Source organism: Ictidomys tridecemlineatus, chromosome 4 (assembly GCF_052094955.1).
Source record: "Ictidomys tridecemlineatus isolate mIctTri1 chromosome 4, mIctTri1.hap1, whole genome shotgun sequence".
NCBI classification, from domain to species: domain Eukaryota; kingdom Metazoa; phylum Chordata; class Mammalia; order Rodentia; family Sciuridae; genus Ictidomys; species Ictidomys tridecemlineatus.
In genome coordinates this window covers 76,881,282-76,888,864 of record NC_135480.1, presented here as the reverse complement: position 1 = coordinate 76,888,864, position 7,583 = coordinate 76,881,282, and positions in this window count along the sequence as shown.

Below are 7,583 nucleotides of genomic sequence, written 5' to 3'. Positions count from 1 at the left end.
GATAGAAAGATATAATAAAGATCAGAGCAGAAATAAATGAAATAGAGATTAAAAGAACAATACAATACATATATGGAGCAAAGAGTTGGTTCTTTGAAAATATAAAAACAATTGACAAACTTTAGCTAAATAATCAAAAGAAAAAAAAATACCAAAATAAATAAAGTTAGAGAAAATGGAAACATCACACAATTTGCCACTGGAATTCAAAGAATGACTACAAAATATTTTTTTTAAGTTATATGCCAATAAATTGGAATATCTTAAACAAATTTCTGGAAACATATCCTACCGAGATTGAAACAAAATAAAGGGTAACTTTAAACACTGTGTGAAACAGAGATGGAACTTTCCACATAAAGTCTACCCAGGAACAAGGATCCTAAACTGGTATTAGTAAAATATCAACTTATAGTGTGTAAATAAACCTTGAAAACTTGATTGTGTAGATTTTGGTCAGTCTTAATTGCCCCCTCCATCTGGTATTCCCACCCTTATCCAACAGACACACTGGAGCAGGCCTGAGTTTAAAACTGTCAGTTTGGAGTTTTACTTTGAAAGATAATGAGACCAGAGTCACACTACTTTATGACCTTCAAGATTATAGCACTGATATAAAGAAAATATATCAAAAGAAGGTAAAATTCATCCAGATGTTTTAGTGTACACCTGGTAGTGGTTTAGGAGGCTCAAGTTAAAAAGACCACATGTTCAATGCCAGCCTCAGCAACTTAAGGAGACCCTGTCGTTGAACAAAATATATGAAAGGGCTGAGTGTATGCCAATGGTTGAGCACCTCTGGGTTCAATCCGTGGTACAACAAAACAGCAACAAGAACAAAAAATAATGTAAACTTCAAAGCAAAATTACTTTCGTCTTACTGAGATTCTCCCCTTGGAGCCACCTTCGGATAGTTTGGAGTTTGCTTGACTTAGTAAAGCCAATATACTGTCTATTCTATATTTGACTAGAAGTTTGTCCAGAAATACAGTGACACAAGAATTGACTTGTTTCCCCATTACTGAAATTAAATCTTTTATACAGACACATTAATAAAATCATAACTGCTGTTTTATTGTTCATTGTGTAGAAAATGTATGCTTTCGAGGTAAATAGACACATTTAATTGTTTGTTTTGTGGTACTAGGGATTTAAACCAAGGGTACTCTACCTCTAGGCCTTACCTATTTTTTTAAATTGATATAGGATCTTGCAGATATCTGAAACTTGTGATCTTATAGCCTCTGTCACCCAAAACATTGGACTGCAAATGTCTCTGTTCAAGTCTTGGAGAGTTTTAATCATAAAAAATTGTCTCTGAATACATCTATAAATTGAAAATGTTTCAGAGTCTGGATCTTTTTATTCTTATTTTAGTTGTTTTTATTTTGATGCATGAAATACAATAAAATAAGCCCAATATAGAAAGACACCAAAATACCCTTCAAGCATCTTCAGTCTGAGTATAGTCCAAGAAGATATTATTGTTGAAAGAAGTTTTAATGAAATGAAGCTACATTATCAATATAGTTAGTTTTTTGAAGGTTTGACTAGTTGTACTCTCCAAATCTTGCTGAATATATAGAAATATTGTAGGTATTTGCATACATCAAAATGTGTCTTTCTTTAATGTATAAATTCTATAACACTTAACACCAATCACATTATAGGCTGACAGAAAGTTATCACACCATGAAATTCTCCCTTACCTCACAAAAAAATTTTTAGTGAATGGTTTGAGAAATGTTATTTTTATTATAAATGAGATATTCTAGATAGAATTTTTCAAAATCATAATTAATGTAGTTTTAGAAAACAGATATTACACATCCAAATTTTTTTCTCTTTTTCATCTCTATGACAGGGTCTGCTTGTTCACTACACCTTATTATTTAGCATTTATTTATTTATTAAGTTTCAAGAACCATTCTATGCATTAGTGAAACAATGCATATCAATAATTAAATAAACAACAAACGAGTTAAGCCAGCAGTTTTCAAAACTCTGAGGTTGTTTAGTGGGTGTAGTAGGGTTGTCCAAGAAACCAAAAAAGTCTATATCTCTATGTTCAAATCTATATCCATATGAATATGTATACCTAACATGGTCCATGTGACTGTAGGGACCAACAAATCTATCTTCAGGGTAGAGTAGCAGGCTGTAGGCCCAGAAAAGAGTTGATGTTGCAGTCTCAAACCTGAAGACTGCCTGTAAGCAGAATTCTTTCTCCTCAGGGTACCTTAGTCCTTTTCTCTGAGACCTTCAACTGAGTGGACAAGGCCCATCCACATTTTGGAAGATAACCTTGTTTAATCCAAGTCTAATGATTTAAATGTTAAACAGGTCTAAACAATTTCTGCCCAGCACATTTTGATTACTTTGATTAAAACCTTGATGGAATTGATGCATAAAATTAACCATCACAGTTGGAAAAACAGAAAATAATAAGAGTATGTGAATGCTACATTTGAAATATTATCAAATTCCAAGAAAAAGAATGGGTGATGCCTCATATGGTAAGCAAGTTGAATAACATTGAAGAGGTCAAAATAGTCCTCCTTGAGAGAATGCTATTTGATTCAAGACAAAGACTGAGAAATCAGGTCACTCAGGAGCTAAGAGGTTTCAGAAATGTGTTTGGAAATCAGAAAGGATATTTAGTTGTGAATGAGTTTTCATATGGTTATGGTACAAATTTACAATTTTATTTTAGTGCAGAAGGAAAGATAATGGATCACATTTCTGTGGAGGAATGACTATACATACATATATACGTGTGTGTGTGTGTGTAAATATATATATAACATCCATTAGAAACCAAACACACAATACCAAAATAATCTGGTTTTTTTGGTATGCTTTTTCTAAACTTTTATTTAGAATTATCCAATGGCACTTCATTTTCTATTTTCTAATCACATGGAACAACAAGTCTGGGTAATCTATTACCAAAAAATATTGCAGATTTTTTGTACAGGTGAATGTTTTGTAAATATATGAATATATTGTATAAAAGGGTAAATTGAATTTTATGATTTATATACCCATAATAGTACTTGGTACATGCATTCAAAAAAATTATAAAATGTAAGTTACAATAGGACTGCTTTGAGGAATAGTTTGTTTTGATATAGCTAGACTACTTTCTTTGGCAGGTTGTTTTAGGTTTTTTGCTTCAGACTTAAGAGATTTTGTTTTAATATTCTCATAAGATTCAAGGATTGAGAAAACACCTGATTCATCAAAATTATTTTATTCTCATCTATAGTGTTGGTCATCAAAGATCTGTAATGCTGAGTTATTACCCATGATAGATTTCTTCATCTTTCCTATACCACATTTATCACATGGGGAAAACCTCTTGTGAGTTAACTCTGGTGTAAATGAAAGTTTTAAATTCTTTAAACAAATCTGTAGATGCTTCTATGATTAAATTATCTAAAACTGCCCTTAGTTCAGTAATATTTCCCTCCTGTCAGGAAGCCAAAACACGTGTTCTAGAAATAGTCTACTTGCATTTGTGAACAGTACACAAGTAGGTTGGTAAGGTGTTGACTAATGTAGAAGTTGGAATAAAGTTTCACAATAAATATATTGACTGATATTTGGGATGCTGAATGGTAACATGGACATAGGAATAATCCTTTCTCTCCTTCTTTCCCTATCTACCCCATTCTTTCTTTTCTCATCAAACTTTCTTTCTCTTTTGTTTTCCTTTTTGTTGTAGGGTTTATGACTCTTCAAAAGAAAGAACATTAGCAATTTAAATAATTTTGAAGTACATCTTCTTTTATTTTTCTTGGTAGATTTCATCTCTCAGAAATTTTTTTTTTTATAGTGGGTATTGAACTCAGGGGCACTTGACCACTGAACCACATCCTCAGCCCGATTTTGTATTTGATCAGAGACAGGTTCTCATTGAGTTGTTTAGTGCCTCACTGAATTGTTGAGGCTGGCTTTGAACCTGGAATCCTCCTGTCTCCACCTCTGGAGCCTCTGGGTTTACAGGCCTCTGGCACTGTGAGAGGCCCATCTCTCAGAATTTGTTTGCTAATTTTCTATTCCCCCTTTTTTTCTGTCAACATTTAAATAATTTAAACAACAAAACATTTGTATACAGTGTTCACTGCCCACATGAATGTGCAGAGACTTCATAGCACTGGGATTCCTTCAGGACCCCATGGATAGGCTCCAAAATGCCTAAATAGGAAATCCTAGAGTTGAACTGGAGCCTAGTGAGTAGAACTTGGTTCAGAGGAGTTTCACAGAGTACTGGTTCCTTGGATTGTCAAGAACTCCCCTAGAATAGGGAAGAACCCAGAGATAAAAAAGTTAACTAGGTTAGAATGACTTATTAGATTAGATTGACAGATTATATTAGATTAGATTTATTAGATTAGATTGATTTATTAGATAAGATTGATTTATTAGATTAGATTGATTAATTTCCTTTGATCTGATCACTAAATATTGTTTTTCTTTTTCCCCTTCTTAGGTAATAAGGAAGAAAGCATTAACTGAATTATGCTAAAATAAGAATAGTTGGATAATATCATGATTCAAAGATTATTAACAGATGAAGAATTTTTTTTTAATGGTCATTAAGCCCTCTGTAATGGCACACACCTGTAACTTTAGCACCTAGGAAGCTGAGGAAGAAAGCCAGCCTCAGTAAATTAGCAAGAACCTAAGTAATATAATGAAACTCATGTTAAAACAAAAAATAAGGATTTGGGTATGTGTTTTTGTGTTTAAACACTTCTGGATTTGATGTCTACTTAAAAAAAATTGTTAATAAATTTAGAGAAACAAAATTTGAAGCAGTATAAATTTAAAAAGAAATCACTTGACCATTTTACATTGCTACTAATATTATCTGTATTATTTCTTTTTCTCCCAAATTCATACCCTCTTTATTGTTGCTTTTCAATCTTCCATTCTGTGCAATCACCATTTTCATATTTCCAAAATGATAGTCACAGTTTATGTGAGGGGGCAGGGAGATACTAGAAATTAAACCAAGGGGTACTTTACTACTGAGTCACATCCTGAGCCCTTTTTATTTTTTGAGATAGTGTGTCTTGCTAAGTTGCTTAGGGCCTCTCTAAGTTGCTGAGGCTGGCCTCAAAGTTAGACTCTTCCTGTTCAGCCTCCTGAGTTGGTGGCATTGCAGGCATGTACCACCATGCCCAGTTTCATGTGTTCTCTTTATACAGAATGTGGTTCCAGGATGAGCAAATTTTCTCTGGAGTGGAGAAACCATTTGCATTGTCAAATTTGCTAGGCAGATGATTTCATATTCTTGGACCAGATGGACAAATCCAATGTTAGTTTAAAAAAAAAAAAAAACATCTTTTTTGAACATAGTAAGTACCTATGTTTCTGCTCTTCATTCCAAATTTTACTCAATGCATGCAGTAACAAGGGCAGCACTCTGGAGATCCCTGCATTTTCATCTTCAAGGACTTTTCCTCCAGTTAGCAAGCTGTCATCAATAAATAGTTTAGGCATGGAGGAAAACGTTTCTATTATCAACTGGATATCTGGAATATACAAGACTATGTAGCTGAATAATTGTTGAAAGTTTAATAAAACATGCTTCAAGGTGGGGTTATGGCTCAGTGGTAGAGTGCTCGCCTAGCATGGGCGAGGCCCTGGGTTCGTTCCCCAGCATCACGTAAAAATAAATAAATATTGATATTGTGTTCGACTGTAACTAAAAATATAAAATAAAAAAGCATTGAATTAAAAAATGCTTCAATATTTTATTATATGCATCTAATGAGTTAGTTTCTGTTTCTGTAATATAGATAGCTTGCTTTTCATAGCAAAAGATTATGATACAAAGAACATCTAGGTAAGCATTTCTGCACCTCGTTCTTAATGAATGTAATGTACTGCTTGGAGTCTTCTTTGTACTCCGGGAGACAGAGGAACCTCAACTTTATCTTCTTCATGGTTCCGGCCTGCAGGCTTGCAGTGGGGAGGGAAGGTGAGATCTGGCAGACTAGACCCTTCACCCTCCATCTTCTGACAGAAAGAAGGGCAGGCAGAGAGGAAGATTGACCTGGACAGCCTTACAATTAATGCCAAAGCTACTTTAGTCCAGAGACCCCATGGAGGTGACAGCAGAGAAGAGGAGGGTTGGGAGTCGGGCGCCTTCCTGCTGGGATGTTACAATCTGCCTCTTCACAGTCACTGTCCAGGCCTCAAGATCGCTCATAGGCAAAAGCCTATTGTTGTGTGTCTATTAATATTTTTCTGTGCTGTTTTGGAGATCTGCTACTGAAAAGATCGTTATCCTTTTGGATATTCTTTAAGATTTCTAAATCTTTATTGGAACAAGGTTTAACCCAGACATAACTATGAACCATTTCTGAGGCAAATATTTTCTTTTATCCTATAAAAGTTATGAATATTTTCTAATAATATATTATTTTGTTAGAAGATACTATCATATATCAAGGAAAGTTTGATACTAGAAAAATTAGTAAAACAATAGAAAAAAAATTCTTGGGGGCATTTTTAAAAATCATGGTCCCCAGGAAAGATGAGTTTTGCCTTTGGAATCCAAGATAATTTGTTAAAAGCACAATTGTTCAAACCCAATACAATCATTCTCCTGAAATATATAAAACATTATACTAAAATGTTTAGACATTAGGTAACAATCCCCATGTATCCCAAAAATGTGGCATAGTCAGAGCTAAATCATTAGTTGAAGAATGCACAAAAGGGTTGGGGTTGTGGCTCAGTGGCAGAGAGCTCACCTAGCATGTGTGAGGCACTGGGTTTGACCCTCAGCACCACATACATAGAAAAAATAAAGGTATTGTGTCCACCTATACGTAAAAAATAAATATTAAAAAAAGAATGCATAAGAAAATGGATGTATCCATGTTAAATTCAATTATCAAGTTTTGGGAAAGTTGGGACAAAAACTATTTCTTTTAAAGTATTCCTTGCTACTTTATACACTATTATAATTTTGTTGTTGTTGTTACAATGCAATTTGTGTAAGTAGTTAAAGAAATTTTGGGACACTTTCTTGGGAATGGGCTCTAGACTCAGAAAACATGGGTGTCAACACATGCTTTCACTTTACAACTTGTGCCCATAGCACCAGGCTCATAATTTTGACTAGTACCTTTCAATGAGAACTTTTTAAATTTTAGCTGTTATTTCATATTTGTGGAGCCAAAGTAAGAAAACAAGTTGAGGCCCATATATGGAATGTGCACATGTTTGAAATGTGTAACTAGCTAGTGAAATGTTAATGAAATTTTTAATTGTTCTATTTTGAGACATATTATATACAAGAAAAGCTTGCCTGGAGTTTGCCAAGGAATAGAGTGCCCTGTCTACTGTGGAAGAAAAGGAAGAAAAAGCTGTGTAGCCCCTGGCTCAGGCAGGGAACTTGGGACTGAAGACATTAGGAGGAAATTTAGGAGCCAGAAAACCTTACAAACTTGTATGCCAGTGGGATCACTGTGGGTAGACAGGGTGTGTCTGGAGTGTCAGGGTGTTTCAGGAAGTGTGTGGGAGGTGGTGTTATAAAGGTTTGTTGATCAAGATTAGCCAAA